The sequence below is a fragment of the Barbus barbus genome (genome assembly GCF_936440315.1).
Source record: "Barbus barbus genome assembly, chromosome: 29".
In the NCBI taxonomy this organism is placed as follows: domain Eukaryota; kingdom Metazoa; phylum Chordata; class Actinopteri; order Cypriniformes; family Cyprinidae; genus Barbus; species Barbus barbus.
The window spans coordinates 27,501,660-27,519,392 of NC_136757.1; the positions used below are offsets into that span (position 1 = coordinate 27,501,660).

At 35.8% G+C, this 17,733-nt stretch overlaps 1 protein-coding gene across 6 annotated transcripts in view; it reads right to left on the reverse strand.

The window, feature by feature from the left end:
• LOC306849426 (alpha-1A adrenergic receptor-like) overlaps nucleotides 1-17,151 on the reverse strand; it is a 32,220-nt gene extending 15,069 nt beyond the window's left edge. Inside the window, exons 1-5 of one of the 6 annotated variants that reach the window (XM_079384433.1) lie at nucleotides 17,100-17,151; nucleotides 14,961-15,042; nucleotides 14,638-14,714; nucleotides 8,813-8,855; nucleotides 7,308-8,038 (exon numbers count right to left, since the gene is read on the reverse strand). The gene's annotated coding sequence lies outside the window, so the exon portion shown is untranslated. Of the gene's footprint in view, nucleotides 1-3,224; nucleotides 3,321-7,307; nucleotides 8,856-14,637; nucleotides 14,715-14,960; nucleotides 15,043-15,840 lie in introns of those variants that run through there. The other 5 variants (XM_079384435.1, XM_079384432.1, XM_079384434.1 and 2 more) reach the window with 5 other exon arrangements.
• Between the last annotated feature and the right edge of the window lie 582 nt (nucleotides 17,152-17,733).

The window sequence follows — 17,733 nt, forward strand, 5'->3', positions numbered from 1 at the left end:
AATGTGACAAACTGATGCATAAATAGAAAATAAAATGCAAACAGGTACAATATTTATGCTACTATATGAACTATAATATAAATATTATTGCACATACGTTTGAAAGGGTTTGTGCACATTATTTTCATTTGCTGATATAAAAAAAGCAGAGAGAGTAAAAAGAGAGTAAAACAACCCAAAATACCTTAGCAACCATTTGAAATACCCTAGTAACCACACAGAAGCACCTTAGCAACAGCAAATCAGCATCCAGCCAAGTAACGCTCTGTCAAGCACTCTTATTTTCTTCAGAACATGTAAAATCCGAGTTTCAGAAACCACAGATGCAGAAAACGACCTTTCACAGGGGTTTTAACGAGATCTTGTCCTGTGAGACTCTGGCCGGTTCTGAACGCAGAGAAACAGCAACAGATTTTTTTTTTTTCGTACCTCACAGATGTGAAAAACGCACTCACTGGGCAAAAACACAAGGCTGCCTCAAAAAAAAAAAATGTTTTTATTTTTGGCATTTTCATGCTCTCTAATTCCTACTTTAATCAAGCCAATTCTTGCTGCTTGCCATAAGACACAGAAAAAAACTTAGTAAGTTAAGAAAACATATTTAAAACCATTCAAATATCGCATGATTTTAGGCAAATCCCTCAGCTGCACAACAAAATCCCCCTTTTTTCGGTGCCTGTCGACAAAGACGTATTGGCTTGTTTCTTGTGTGAGATTTCTGGTTTCCTGACCTTTAGAAATTAAAATCTTCTGTTTTGTTCTGTCATTTTTCTACCTTAACCAGTGTTCTGCCAAACTGCATCAGCAGAATCAGACAGACAGGAAAATTGATCTATTTTGCCGTCTGTTGCTTCTCTATTTATAATGATGTCAGAATAAATTCAACTGTGCATGGCTGTGACAGTGAGTCTGCACACATACAGGAAACCGTGCATCATACACATGCATCATTTTCAACTGAAAAAACAATGACTTTACTCTATTACTCTATTTTTCTAGATTGACACTAATTACTTCTGAGATCGCCTAACATCCGTTTGTGACTCTATCAATTAACTTGCACGCAAGCTTAACACTACTCAGGCGCTCTCACGTTTCCGACATTAGTAGGAATATTGATCTCCATATTTCCAGCTTAATGAGGCACAGCGGTGACTCTCGCTGCTGGCTGGACACTACGGAGGTGTTGGGACACAAAATTACTCCAGCTTCATTCAACCAGCATCTGTGCTTTAGAAAACACGAGCGGTTAGGCTGGTGCTGACACACACTCTCAAAAATAAAGGTTTCCAACCATATAGAAAAAACATTTTGGGTTCCTTAAAGAACCTTTCAGTTATCAATTCTAAAAGGAACCTTTTGTGTAATGAAATGTTCTTCATTAATACCAAAAACTGTTATTTTTGTATTAAGAAAGACAGGGTTTGGTTTGTGCAACACTGGATTTTATTAACACAAAGTATTTGTATTCTAGAAATTGTATTGTAAAGTATTGCATTTTAAAACAAACCTATTAAACATTATCTTTCTTCTTTAAAACATGATTAGGAATTTCACAACAAAGGCAATGTTTGGTGAACTAATTTATTCCCTTGATTGGACATTTACTTATCAATTAGAAAACAGCCAGCATTAAAGCCAACAAAAAAACTGTTTATTTACTCTACTGTTCAAAAGTTTGGGGTCAGTGCGAATTAAAAAAAAAAAAATAATAATTTATACTTGTATTCAACAAGGATGCAATACCTTGATCAAAAGAGACAATTTATGTTACAAGAGAATTCTATTTTAAATAAATGCTGTTCTTTTGAACCTTATATTCAACCTTATATAGGAGAGTCCTGACAAAAATGTATCACCGTTTCCACAAAAATACGAAGCAGCTTAACTGTTTTTAACTTTGATAATAATCAGAAATATGTAACGAAACGTCACTCTGAGGGAACACAGGACTCGAATTAAAACTTTAATGATGTAGCGCAGAGGCAAACGTTTCCAACAAAGGTTACCAATGATCTTGCAATACTTTAAGACTGGACGATGAACTCAAGAAACTAAAGGCTCATAAAGACAGAGACTAATGAGCAAACGAGATGAACACGGGTGAGAATACTTAACAATGATAGACTAATAATGAACTAATGAGAAGAACCGGAACAAAACCAAATATGGGCAAACAGGAACCAAACCGTGACTAAATGTTTCTTGAGAAGAAAATGAGCATATTAGAATGTTTTCTGTAGGATCATGAGACACTGAAGCCCAGAGTAATGAAAATTCAGCTTTGACCACAGCAATAAATTACATTTTACAATATATTCAAATACAAAACAGTTATTTGAAATTGTAATATTTTCAATCAAATGAATGCAGCCTTGGTGAACATAAGAGACATTTGAATGGTAGTGTATAAAATGTCATCAGTCAAGAAAGCGATATTTGAAATTCATGTTTAATATTACTTCTGGTCTATTCGTATACTGCACATTTTGGCACATCTATATATTCAGAAAGTCATATGCTATGCATTAAGATCAGGATTTCACTTGTCTGTGGATGTTAAGCTCAAAATTGAATGATTAATATTATTTTCCCCACACACCTGGAGAAACAAGTGTCTTTTCACAGTCGGAGAAAGCTATCGCATGATGAAAGACTATATAAACAAACATGCACTGATGAGTCATGCATAATATGACCATGGATGTTCAATTTTGGTCAATTTTGATTTCACGTAGCCTTTAAAAATTAGTTTTTTATCACAATCCCCTGTCGCATTATCTCCCTTCCGCTGTTTTGTGAGTGTCAGCATTCATTTCCTTTGGTCTCCTGTCTACACACAACTGCCATTGTATTTATACACACAGGCGAGAGAAACTGAATCCCGTCCAGGGTTCTTGATGCTCAGCGTGATAATACTAGTGCTAGGACCGAGATAGTGGAGTTCAGTGTGCATTCAGCGGTCTCTCTGTCTCTGATCTCCCCATCACGACATCAACCGGCGTCTGACCTTTGGGCCTCACCGGTGCGACGAGTGAAACTCCATGCTGATACGCCAGCTGTACAGAGCCTCAGCTGGCTCGTTTTGAGCTGCCATGCTGCATTGCACACCAGCCCTCCTGCCTGCACTACACCGTCCGCTGCTATCAACGCTCATCATCTTCAGTTTAGTTATCATAGGACTAGTTCACCCAAAAATGAAAATTCGCTGAAATTGCACTCACCCTCAGACCTTTCAAGATGTAGATGAATTTGTTTCTTCATCAGAACAGATTTGGAGAAATGCAGCATTACATCACTTGCTCACCAGTGGATCCTCTGCAGTGAATGGGTGCCGTCAGAATGAGAGCTGATAAAAACATAGTAATAATCCACAAGTAATCCACACCTCTCCAGTTCAGCAATTAACGTCTGGTGAAGCAATAAGATGCGTGTTTGTAATAATTATATCATGTAATAATCAAACATGTTTTTAACTTCAAACCGCTGCTTCTGGCTAAAATATGGATCATAATATTGTGTTTTCCCCAGTGAAAAAAAAGAATCTGCACAGATCAAGCACCGTTTACATGTGAAACCAATCCAAAAGAGCTCTAAAGAAGTATGTGGGTGGGTTTTGATGTGAGAGACAACAGGAGGAAGCGTTTTATGGATTATAGATTTTCGCCAAAAGCAACAGTTTAAATTAAAACACCTTAATGTCGGATTTGTTTCTTACAAACATGACGTTTTTTTGTTTCACAAGATGGTAATTGATGGACTGGAGTGGTGTGTATTACATGTGGATTATTGTGATCAGCTGTTTGGGCTCTCCTTCTGACGGCACCCATTCACTGCAAGTGATGTAATGCTAATTTCTCCAACTGGCCCCAGTTCTGATGAAGAAACAAACTCATCTACATCTCAGATGGCCTGAGGGTGAGTAAAATTTCAGGACATTTTTATTTTGGGGTGAACTATTCCTTTAAGGAGCAGTGCTCAATCAGATTGACAACGCTCGCCTATGGTGAGGGGCACAACTGAAGCATTTGTTGTTTTAGTCCTCGAGCAAACAGTAAATTAAACTGACAGCCAGATGAGTTTCACTAACATCAGTAAGAGACCTTGAGCTTTGCCAGACTGGCACCCATATGGCCGTGCACATGAAACGATTCACCAAAACAGCTCATCACCTCAGCGAACAGAAGCAAGCATCTAGTCTTGTGAGAGAGATATCATATATTTAATATCAAATATTTATATTTAATCAAGGGGGAAAGACCTTTTTGATTCAAAGCCCCCAAATTATGGAATGCACTTCCTTTTAACATCAGAAATGCACCAAGCCTGGATCACTTTAAAAAGCTAAATAAGATGCAATTAAGTTGTTTTTAATTAATATTTGTAATTTGTTTTGTTCTTTTTTGTGTTTATGTTTTATTGTAATGCTTTGGGTTTAAGAAAAGAGCATTACAAATAAAATGCATTATTATTATTTACCATATATAATTTATTTATTTATTTAACCTTTATTTAACCAGGCAAGTTAATTAAGAACAAGTTCTTATTTTCAATAACAGCCTGGCAGGAGATATTTAATACTCTCATTGCAAAAGTTCACCCAAAAATGAAAACTCTGTAATTTACTACTATAATTTAATACTGTAATTTAAAACTATATACAGTAAAAAGTGGTTACCTGCAACTATTTTTACCTGATTCAATCCATAATATATATATATATATATATATTTTTTATATATAAATTAATGAATTTAGTTTGATTCATTCATTCATTTTTAAAAAAATAACTGGTGCTTTTTTTATCTACAAAACATTTTTATTTAATTTTAAAAATATTTTATCCATTATTTTATCATTTTATTATTATTTTATTATATTTTGAAAGTTTTACCAGTTTTTGTCCATACAATGGAGCCTAGTATAGGGAGTAGTATGTTTTACAAGAAAATACTAACAATTTCTGAGTGAAAACTGTTTCAAAGTAAATCTTACATCAGTTTTTTTTTTTGTATGTGTGTACTGTACATCAAATATGTGACCCTGGCCTGGAGCACAAAAGCAGTCTTAAGTCGCTGGGGTATATTTGTAGCAATAGCCAAAAATACATTGTATGGGTCAAAATTATCCATTTTTCTTTTATGATAAAAATCATTAGGATATTAAGTAAAAAATCATGTTCCATGAATATATTTAGTGAATTTCCTACCGTAAATATATAAAAACTTAATTTTTTATCAGTAATATGCATTGCTAAGAACTTAATTTGAACAACTTTAAAGGAGATTTTCTCAGTATTTAGATTTTTTTTCACCCTCAGATTCCAGATTTTCAAATAGTTGTATCTCGACCAAATATTGCCCTATCCTAACAAACCATACATCAATGCTTATTTATTCAGCTTTCAAATGATGTAGAAATCTCAATTTTGAAAAATTGACACTTATGACTGGTTTTGTGGTCCAGGGTCACATATCACAATGCAAACCTCAAACCTCATTGGTTCTTGCCCAGTCACATGACAAAAAGACATACATTTTAGGCTATTCCTCACATAAAGCAGTTATATGACTTATTCAAAAGACATTAAATATAGCACAGAGTACTTTTGCTATAGATTGGTTACTTTTATAATAATTAAAAACAGCATATGGTTTTATACATGAGGATTAGTCAATATTTCTTTTAGACTGATCAATTCGTTAAGGACTTCAGAGTCTCTATTATTCATTAACAGATTGTGAAGAAATCAGGGCGGCCTGTGGGCGGTCAGACAGCCTCGCTCATCACAGAAACAGTTGATCCGCTGGGTTTCAGCTCGGTGGTCCCTCCACAACCTGTGGGCCACACTCACTCTGACTGAGATTAAATCACAATCATTGGTCTTCTTTGCCTAGTACTTATCACAGCCCTGCAGGGCCACGCAATAACCAGAGCTGCAGCGCTCTCTCTGTAATCGCCAGAGCCTCCGCTGAAATTAATGGATACGGTTGCCTGCTTTTACATAAAGAGAGGTAAATATTTAGGCTTCACCGCTGAAAGGTAATTCAAGTCGAAGCTTCCTAATGTACAGGCTTCAAAAAGACAGAAATGAGTTCCGTGTTGTGACTCAGTGTTTATAGCATCAAAGCGTGAGACCCCAGCAGAGGATGAAGGGGCACGTGGACAGTGCCGTATCTCTCCTGACTGAAGGCTCAGGTCCACGGCTTTCTAGAACATTCCTCTTCAGGAACAACAGAAGAGACATGCTGAGAGACTCACATTATTCCTTCTTCTCTGTCATGAGCGAAAGAAAGTGGAGTAATTGAATTTGAAGGTGGTCGTAGTCTATGGAAATTTGGCTACTATATCTGAAACCATTAAAAATGTACATGTAAGAATTAGATCTAATTTCAACAGTAAAGTTATAGAATTATTATATATATAGTTTTTCACCAATTTAAACACTATTTCTGCTTCACTCACTCATTCAGATTGGGTGTGTTTGTGTATATATATTCAAAACAATCATTATATAGATATATATATATAAAAGCAGCAATATATGAGCAGCACCTTAAATATAATCTTTAACATTCATGTAAATCTTAATCTAAAATCTTCATTCTGCTACAAAAAGCACAGTAGATCCCATAATAAAACAAGATTTGTTTGCTATACTAAAATCAAAAACCCATTAGAACAAAATATAATTATAATTTGCCTAACCATTTCCCCCATTATTAAATATAAGATTCTGAACAGCTTACTATCATAAATGAAAATCCACAGCATTATTCTTATGCAAATATGTTATATGTTATATTACATATACTGTATATGCTATATGTATATGTGTCCTTCTTTTCAAAATATACACACCACCATAGTTCCCATTTTCTGATTCAACAGTTTGTTTTTGAGTAGATAGAATCGAATAAAAAATTCTCCATTATAATCAAACTATTTTTGTCCTAGTCAATACAAGACGACAAGAGTAACCTTTTCATGTTGCCCATCATGCATAAATCATTGTGACAGCTGGGAGAGAATGGAACAAATCTCTGGAACACACAACTGATCAATGCATTACATCAGTATGCACCAACACAAGCACTAAACACGCGAACACACTCAATCCCTCATTTTAAAGACCGTAAACTGAACGCAACAGCACGTTTGTGAAGTTTTCAGAAGCAACCTGTAGACTCATTCCAGCGCACATCACACGAGGTTTGCAAACAGAAAAATAATATTTAAAATGTGTTATGCGTAATGATTGCATGCTCAATATAGTCTAGCGGTTGTGCGACTGACTGAACACTCACCTCAGCGGCGTGTCAGTGAACGCGAGAACTCGAACCGGAGGTGTTTGGGTAGATGGACGCGCGGCGCGTCTCCGGTTCATCGCTTCAGTCTCTCCTGTCATCGCTGTGGAAACGGCAGAGCTCAAGTTCAGCGAGTCAAGTGCAGTTCTGTGTTTCCACACGCACATTTGAGCGGAAGGGTCCTCGGGACATCAGTATTTCTCAGAGGAGGTGACAGTGAGTGAGTCATGGCGCCCCGCGCCGCCTCCTTTACGCACAAACTTTGGTGCCGCTGCGCTCTGGGCTCGCAGATGTGGACGTGGCCATTGGCCAGCGATGGTACATCATCTCAAAGAAGAGTGAGTCAGCTGCTGAGGCGATTTCTGGTTAAAATAGCCTTTTACGACTGGTGAAAAAAGGGTGGTTGCCCAAACTCCGCGAGGTGAACTGGACTGTTATCCCAAGCGAGAAACTTGCTAATGCACAGAGTCATATTTAACCCCAAAATCAAAAAGAAATTATACTTCATCACAGTTAATGAAGACATGATTTGGAGATGTGCTTAGTTCACATAAAAATGAAAACAAACTCATCAACATCTTGCATGGAATCCTCAGGCCATGCAAGATGTAGATGAGTTTGTTTCTTCGTCGGAACAGATTTGGAGAACTGTAGCATTACTGTAGGCATCACTTCCTCACCAGTGGATCCTCTGCAGTGAATGGGTGCCGTCAGAATGAGAGTCCAAACAGCTGATAAAAACATCACAATAATCCACAAGTAACCCACACCACTGCAGTCCATCAATTAACGTCTTGTGATTCAAAAAGCTGAGTGTTTTTAAGAAACAAATCCATCATTTAGACATTTTAAACTTCAAACCATTGCTTCCAGCTATGAGTCTAATAATGCGTCCTCCAGTGAAAAACTCCATCTGTTGTTGTCTCTCCCATCAAAATCCACCCTGGAACCATTTTGGACTGTTTTGTCTTGTAAATGGTGCTTGATCTGTGCATATTTCTCTCCCGATTCAGACGAGATGACATTTTCATTGGAGAAAGCAATATTATGGATCATGGATTTTCATTTTTGGGTGAACTATTTCTTTAAATGGTCCTTAAAACCATTTTCTCTATACTATATGCAAAATATAGAGTGAATTATAATCCAGACACTTTTTGTAAGATTGATTCATTTATTCACCCCAACCGTATGACTTTGTTTCTTCTGTGGAGCATAAAAGGACACATTTTGTAGACTGTCCTGCTCCTGTCCATAAAACAGATACTGACTCATGCTGCCAAACTCAAAAAAATGCCCTACAAATTTCAAAACTGGTCTATGACTGAAAAACAGATTTCCCTCTGCAGTAACTCAAACTCAAATCTGATTTGCACCTGTTCAAAACATGCAAATGTGTTGGACATCATGATACATTTGAGACATGTTTGACATCGTGCTCATCAGCATATATATATATATATATATATATATATACAGTATGAGAATGTGAGGTGAAAACATACCTTCAAAGCTGTCGTTGCACCTTAACGTCAGGTTATACAGGAACTGATTTTAAACAAAAGACAATACAGCTATCAAGAAAACATAACAAATAATAAAACCAGGGAAAAAAAACATACAAGTAGCATTGTTACACAATCATATCACCCTGCAGCCCAAGACCGGTTGCCCACTGAAGCATAAAATATAATAGTTGATTGTTTTGATTTTGTGAAACAAAAGCAATAACAAGTGTTACATTTTCAGTATAATATGAAATGACAAAATATTTTCATTTATAGGCCCCACAGCCATATCCTGCAGCCCACTGAAGCTAAGCAGGGCTGAGCTGGTCAGTACCTGGATGGGAGACCTCCGGTGAAAACTAGGTTGCTGCTGGAAGAGGTGTTAGTGAGGCCAGCAGGGGGTGCTCACCCTGTGGTCTGTGTGGGTCCTAACGCCCCAGTGTAATGACGGGGACACTATACTGTCAAAAAGCACCGTCTTTCGGATGAGACGTTAAACCGAGGTCCTGACTCTCTGTGGTCATTAAAAATCCCATGGCACTTCTCTGCTCCGGGTGTGTGTTCACGGTGTGTGTGTGTGTGTGTGTGTGCATTTGTTCACTACTCACTGCTGTGTGTGTGCACTTGGATGGGTTAAACGCAGAGCACCAATTTCGAGTATGGGTCACCATACTTGACAATACGTCACGACTTTACTTTACTTTACTTTACTTTAAAGAGTAGGGGTGTAACCCTGGTGTCCTGGCAAAATTCCCTCTACTGGCCCTTGTCTATCATGGCCTCCTAATAATCCCCATCCACTTGATTGGCTCTATGACTCTCTCTCCTCTCCACCTGTAGCTGGTGTGTGGTGAGCGCTCTAGTGCCGTTGTGCTGTGGCTGCCGTCACATCATCAAAGTGGATGCTGCACACTGGTGGTGGTTGAGGAGAGACCCCCCCCCACACACACACATGATTGTAAAGCGCTTTGGGTGTACAGCAATACACAATAAAGCGCTATATAAATGCATCATTCATTCATTTTGTTCAGTTCAGTATATTATTAAGAGTCTGATGCTTGCTATAAGAATTATATATCTTAATCTGTTTTGTAGGTAATGCAATTGTGAAATGCAATTAAATGACTAATTAGGGTACAAGAAATGTACAAACGTCCAACAAAACTCACCTGTGAGAGTATTCAATTTACAGTTATATTGAGCTTTTCATAGCACAAATCGCTCCACATCAGCTTGACAAAGGCTAGTGCCTTACAAAAGCCCAGCGAGAAAACCAAAGGTTTTTATGTGCAAATGTTTAAAAAATGCAGAAGATTAGAAAGAAACCAGCACAAAGTGCCTGCGTGACTGGCATAGTTAAATTCAAACAAACACAGAAACAAACATTTTACAGTTAAATATCGATCTTCTGATGTGTACAAGTAGCTGTGAGGTGTCACATTGTATTTAACGTTTCTGAATCTGCTCACAAAGTTTTATTGAATTTGAACGTCACTTTTGGGATCAATATTTCAAGGAATGCATTCTAAAATCATAAATAACTGATGTCTACAAATTTATGTCTGTTAAATAATTTTGTCATCTAATGTCATCTAAGTAAACGTTTTTACTCCTGGTACAAAGCTTGCGGTTATGGTGGGATATTTATATATTTTATGTTTTCACTTTAATTTTAGTTACAGTTTTAGTAATTTTGTTGTGTTTTTGTAATTTCCACATTAGATTTTTAAAATAGGTCTATATAATATGAATTATTGTTTATGTATTAGTTTTAGTTTATTTACTTTTATTTATTTTAATTCTTAAACCTAATGAAAATGAGAAATGTTGGAAAAATTTGAATATTTGAATACATGATTCAAAGTTGCCCACAATTGTGATTCTTGTGTAAAAACATTTCTGCTGCAAAAAGTCCAGGAGCTTGTAAGTCATTGCATAAAAACTGTTTTCGTTTCCATGCAATGATATATAAGCTGATAAACCGGCTAAATGCACACTCGCAACACTTTTATGTAAAAAAAAAAAGTTTAACAATCCATAACACTGATTAAAATGGAAGCTGGAAGCATAAGAAATCAAGAGAACCCTTCATTGAATACTGAAAAATTATTAAATTATTAAATGAAGATGAGAAATGTTGAACTAGTTGAAATAAAATACTTAAAAATAATATAGAAAATAATTAAAAAGTTTATATGTGGTTATTTATTTATTTATATATATGTGGTTTTCAGCTTAGTCAACCCTGGTCTATGGGATTTTTGTGCCTTTTTAATGCCTGTAAGTACACTGTAGCAATGTATCAATAGTCAGTGATGCTTTCCTTAGTAAACACCAGATATAAGAATCACTCTATGCGTGACCAGGCAGACATTCTGAAATGTCTCATCGCTGTCGAGAGAAGCAGCGGTTGTGTACCTGAGCCACACAGATGCTGATAGCTGTCCACCCACTCCATCACTAAAGCTCTGTTCCAAAAACAAGTGAGCTGTCTATCTAGACATCACAGGTGCGCTCTTGACATGAAGACTGTTGGACATACTAATTTTAGACATACTCTATTAAAACAATGCATATTTTGTTCACCGAAAAGAGAATCCCAATGCATTGCATCTGAAAATGATTAATATATATATTATTACACTAAACTATTTTTTTAGAAAATGATGGAACCTGTATTACTACAGAGCAGCAGGTGTTGCCGTTGCCATGACAAACAGTGCATCTTGTTTTCTACTGGCTGCATGAGATTTCCAAAGAAAGTTTGTCACTTTCAAAAAAAATTGAATGTTTGAATACATGATACAATGTTTCCCGCAATTGTGATTCTTCTGCTGCAAAAAGTCCTGGAGCGTGTAAGTCGTTGCATACAATAGACATATTAGTGGATAAACAGGCAAAATGCAACACGTACAATATAAAAAATGAAATAATAAATAACAATCCACAACACTGATAAAGATGGAAGCTGGAAGCATAAGAAATCAAGAGAACCCTTCAATGAATACTGAAAAAATAATTCATACGTATTTGCTAGAATTTGTGTTACCTTAGGTGTTACCATCTTTTGTGACTGTCATGACAAATGATGCATCTTATGTTTTTTTCTGACTGCATGACAATTTCAAAATATATATATATATTAAAACAGTTTTGTAAAAAAAAAAAAAGTGTTGGAGTTCAATTGTGTGCAATTGTGATTCTTGTGTGAATACCTTTAGTCTAGCAGCATGCCAACTATGCATAATGAATTATTTTTTTCTAAAGTAAAGCAATAAGTACCATTCCCTTTGATTTCAGGACAGTTTGGTAGGTTTTGGAACAAACCTTCTATGTGTTTTCTTTTCCTTCATATGATTTCACCTTCCTCCTTTATCACAGTCAATCCCAGGAGAGTCGAGTCAGACTTTCTAAAGCTCAGGTCAGGCTATGATTGGATTGACAGGCTCTATTGGGTTTGTCTTTTGCAGGGTTTGGTTCAGGGCTATATTTGTCCGTATTTTTCCTTGTTATTTATCGACTGCCCTTGGGATGATTTACATTAGATGACAGTGAATCTTTGAAGATGTTTGTTTACGTATAAATCAAAAGAGCAGAAGAAGACGCAAGCCCAAACGCTCTGGATCTCAGGTGTCAGTTTGATATTTGACGGGGTCAGATTGTCCCATTATCAGAGACTCTCATACTGTATGTATTTGTTATAGTTGAACGGCACACTCCATATCCATTCAGGTCAAGCCACTTGAAGCGTCTTTAACAAATGTGACACTAAAGGTGACGGGACTTATTCAAAAGCACTTTATTAGACGCCATCTATTTATCCAAGCCAAAGGCTCTCTTGTCTTCCTGTCAAGTCATTCCCGCCGTCCTTTTCACTGCTTTTCAAGTCGCACACACAATCCCATTCTCACTCTATGGTCCACAGCCCTAATGTGCTATCACTATTTGTCTTGCGGTTTCGTTTTAGAGGGAAGCACAAACTAATCAAGTGGGTTTCTACACATTATCATGCCCCCCGGCAGAGGTATTCCGTGTTCTCTTTCTCGCGCTCGGCATCTCTCATCCTTCTCTTTGTCTTTGTCTCTGTCTCACCCTCCTCTGCCTCAGGAAAGCACCGTCTTATCCCCACCTCCCGAGTCTAAATCACCATGACAACTCTTAAGTTGCATTTATCTGCTAAATCACTGATCAGGAATAGCTTTAGATATGAGAGGAGAGGGAGGGCGGCATGCATCTTAAGAAAATGATTGCAGTCGGGGGCCGCGGTACAATCGATGCCCCCACCCACACATCCCAATCCGCACGGATATCCATCAAGGATGGTGCTTGATTCATTCGAGCAGTCGAGCAAAAGATAGCAAGAACCAAACGTATCGCTTCGGCGTGGAGTGATTTGAATAAATGTCATGGGTCTGGATTTCGAAACATGCGGACCGGTATCATCAGCAGGCATGGATATAAGGTTTCAAATGGGGTTTAGAGAGAATATTACAGGAATATTTTAGGCAAAAAAATAAACATTTAATAATTTGCTCAACCTCAGGTTGTCCAAACAAATAAAAAATAAAAAAATCTGTACAACTTATCACTATATTCCAAGTCTTCGGAAGTCATATGACTGCTTTGTGTGAAAAAGGATTTATTTATTTATTTGTATTTAATAAAGCCTTATTTATTCTGCTAAATAAGAAAAAAGGTTTTAATTTTCCAACAAGACACAAAATGCCCACCAGATTGTTCCCAAAACTACTGAAAAAGGTCTTAAGTAACTTAATATGCAGTTCATAGTAAATTACTGTGAAGAAATTTGTCACACCATATGGGGTACATTTTCACAATAGGCACCTTCTGTTTGATATATAAGTTTTTAAATATAGAGATTTTTATTTAAAGGATTGGTTCACCGTATAGAAACTCATGCAGGATTGGAACGACATCAGCAAATTTTGATAATGTTTCATTTTGGGGGAATTGTTCCTTTAAAATGCATTATAGGCTATTAAATGGCTTATTATGTAAAACTATTATGAAATACATTTACATTTTATGAAACATCAAACAGTAAATAAACAGTATTATAGAAATATCAAAACATCACTCTAATAAATAAATTGGCTTACCTTGCAAATTATTTAAGGAACATTCACAAATTACAAAAAAAATTGCGTGTAGACAATTTTTACTCCAGTAAATTTCTGCCAGTAAATTTCACAGTTAATCACGTAAACAGCAAGACAACGCATTAAATTAAACATGAAATTCTGAAGCAAATAGTAATAATAATCGTAAAATACTTTTTACAGTGTATTGGCTGCTTTTATTGTACCTAAGCATGTAATTTTTTTAAACATTAACTTTTGTCAAAAGAGCAGTATGAGGATAAAGAATTTATCCTTTTGTGTTTCACAGCAGAAAGAAAGTCAAATTAGTTTGGAACGGCATGACTGAATTTTCATTTTTAGTGTGAATTATTCCTCCACTGTGCTGACATAACTATAAAAACTGGAGGCGTTTTCTCCAAAACATGGTGAAATAGCATGGATCACTGATGAGCCGTAACAGGACCTTTACTTTTCCTACAATGTTGTAATGAAACTGTGTCCTGACTGACCTCTGCAGATTGAGGGCTGTTCTTTTGGGGGCTTCTCCAGCTCAGTATTGTTTAGTTTACGAAGCCCTACAGAAATCCTGCACATTGCCAAGTGAGAAAAATCAGCAAGACACATCCCCAGCAGCTAGTGTCTCCTAGATAGAGTTCATTTATTTGGTGGAGAATGCAGGCAGGAGATGTTGAGTGTGCATGTGCATGAATACACGCTCACCTTGTCTCCAGAAATATCCACTCCTGAGATGCTTGTCAGATGAGCAATTATCTGAGGCTGAGGTGTCTTGATTGTTCCTTCAAAATGCATTATAGGTTATTATGAAGAACAGTTATGAAGTACATTTTATGCAAGAATTTCAAATAATAAGAATTTGGCAATTTCTAATAGTTGTCAATGTCTATGATGGTTACAGCTGTAAGCAAAAATGAAAAATCAGCAAGACACGTCCCCAGCAGCAAAGCATTTACTCGGTGGAGAATGTGGCGGGAAAGCAACAGGCAGGAGATGTTGAGTGTGCATGTGCATGAATTCACGCTCACCTTGTCTCCAGGAATATCCACTCCTGAGATGATTGTGAGATGAGCAATTATCCAAGGTTGAGGTGTCTTGATTGTTCCTTTCCTAAAATATATTAAAGCCATTATCAGCCATTAAACAAGTACATAAAACAATTATGAAGTATATTTATATTTTATGAAACAGCAAAACCAAGTCTTGAACATTAAGGGAGGCCAATTTGTTTTACAAAGTACAATGAAACAGAACAGTGAAGGAAATTCTAGGTCTAATTCTAGTTGGTAAGTAATCATTTTGAACCATTTGCAAATAGTATTTTAAAATATGCACACATTCAATCTTATTTGGATTGCATGAGAAAAACAGAACATTTCTTGTCTTCATCACATTTCGTACGTAAATTATAGGCCTACTATATTTTTTATTCAAACCAGTTAAATTTGAGAAACAAAAGTCAAATAGTTTGCATCAATGGATATTACTGCCAGCCATTTATCATTTCTGTCATAAAACAGTCAAATATTAAATGCTTCGCTACTTCAATCTTATTTTGTTCTCTAATGTTAAACTGGTACTTTGCATTGAAATTCCTGCTCTGCTTCGGTGAACCATAAACCCTGCCTACTTTAATTTGATTGGCCATCTAATCAGTTTGACATTGAAGAGGGCTGTTAGATCGCTGAGGTAGACCAGCCTAAAAATCAAACTCTTAAACCTTTTTGTCATCCTAACAACAGTGCACTGTATGATGGAGTGCAGAAGAGCAATGCAAGAATTCCAAATATTGGGGGGACAATTTGGCCATTTCTAGAGAGAAGAAATGACACCCCCCCCCCCCCCCCCAACCCCCCATATCTATGGTGGTTACAGTACTGAGCAAAAATGTAAAATTATAAAAATCACCAAGACACATCCCCTAGTTCCTCCTAGATATTTTAGAGTTCATTTATTTGGTGGAGAATGCGGGCAGAAGAGCAACAGGCAGGAGATGTTGAGTGTGCATGTGCATGAATACAAGCTCTCCTTGTCTCCAGAAATATCCACTCCTGAGATGCTTGTCAGATGAGCAATTACACAAGGTTGAGGTGTCTTCTCGCAAGAGCCGGCGAAGGCAGAAACTTCAAAGGGTTTCCAAGAGAAATGAAAATCAATTTCAGGGTCATTTGACTGTTAAAAGTTAATGAATGGAAAAGCATGCAAAGTCAATGGCGTCCTGCAAATGCTGCTGAGCAAATTAATGAATTCTCCTCTCTCGCGGAGACATTTCGCATAGTGCCCCTTAACATGCAGACAAAACATTCTCACTCAGACGTACACTCACAAATGATCCCTTTTCAACAGTCAATTGCCTGGATAAATATACATTTAGCATTGTTTTGCAACAGAAGTGTCATCTTACATTAAATTAATTAATACGTATCGCTTTTTATTTCTGCTCTTTCCTACTACTTGTTTCACTTCTGTTTCAGAAACCATTTCTTACTATGTGTAAGTTGTGGCTTTTCAGCATGTGTGTTTTGGCAGAGTTATTTTTAAGGATTACTGATAAACTACTGTTGTTTGATTTGTATTTGTTATTTTTTTATTTTAGTTAAATTTTGTTTGAATTTATTATGTCTAGAGGTCTTTTATTAAGTTTTAGTTTTATTTAATTTGAGTTATTTTAATAATTCAACAAACTAAATGGAAATGAAATAATATATATATATATATATTGAATTTATAAATGTGTATGTATATATATGTGTGTGTGGTTGTCCATTTTGTTTTTTGGTGTTTGGCTTAGTGTTATGTTAGAATCATTATTATACTCTTATACATTTTGTCCTTTATTTTGAATTGTTTTTAGCTTTATTTTTTGTTTTTCATTTAAATGTTAACTTTTGAAAAAAAATTGTACGCATTTGTAATTTTTATTTAATTTCTTTATTTTTAAAATGTGTATAGGTAGTATTTATAAAGTTTTAGCCTTTAGTTTTGGATCTGTTTTTAGTTGTTTTAATACTACAATTGATTGCTTCTGTTGTCCTCATTTGTAAGTCGCTTTGGATAAAAGCGTCTGCTAAATAACTAAATAATTATAATAATAAATGCAAAACAGTATACATGATAATATTGGAGGAAGGGGTTAGTTGTCAAGGTTTTTACTATTAAAAACAAACCTTGAAGTCTTCACTACAAAACAAAGCTGTATTGCACATTTCCACCATTCCAAGGACAAAAAAAAAGAAGAGTTCACTTAATTATTTACTGTATTTTGAATTTTATTCTTTAGACAGCTGGCTCCTGTGACAACAGGAGCCTGCTGTCTAAAGAATGAAATACAAAATACAGTAAACAAGACAACATATTTATATTTATATTTAATTCACCCCCCCCAAAAAAATTAAATAAATAAAAATAATAATTTAAATGGTGAATGATGTAAATGGTATTCTTATTTTTGGGTGAATTATTCCTTTTAAATTCTAGACTATAATAGCCTACCAATAAATTCTTCATGCAAAACCATTTTGAGGTGCATAACATTTTATGAAACAGAAAAAAAATACAGCTAACCAAAACATCTCATAGTTCCTAAAGAATGGTATTTGCAACAACAAACCTTATAGTTTTCATTACAAAAAAAGCTAAGAAAAAAACAATTGTGAAGTATATAACATTTTATGAAATAGTGAAAATAGTTAACTTACCGCATCCATATACTGTACATATACATATATATATATATATATATATATATATACAGACAAATAAAATATAGTTTTTTTAATATACTAATCTATATTTATTGTC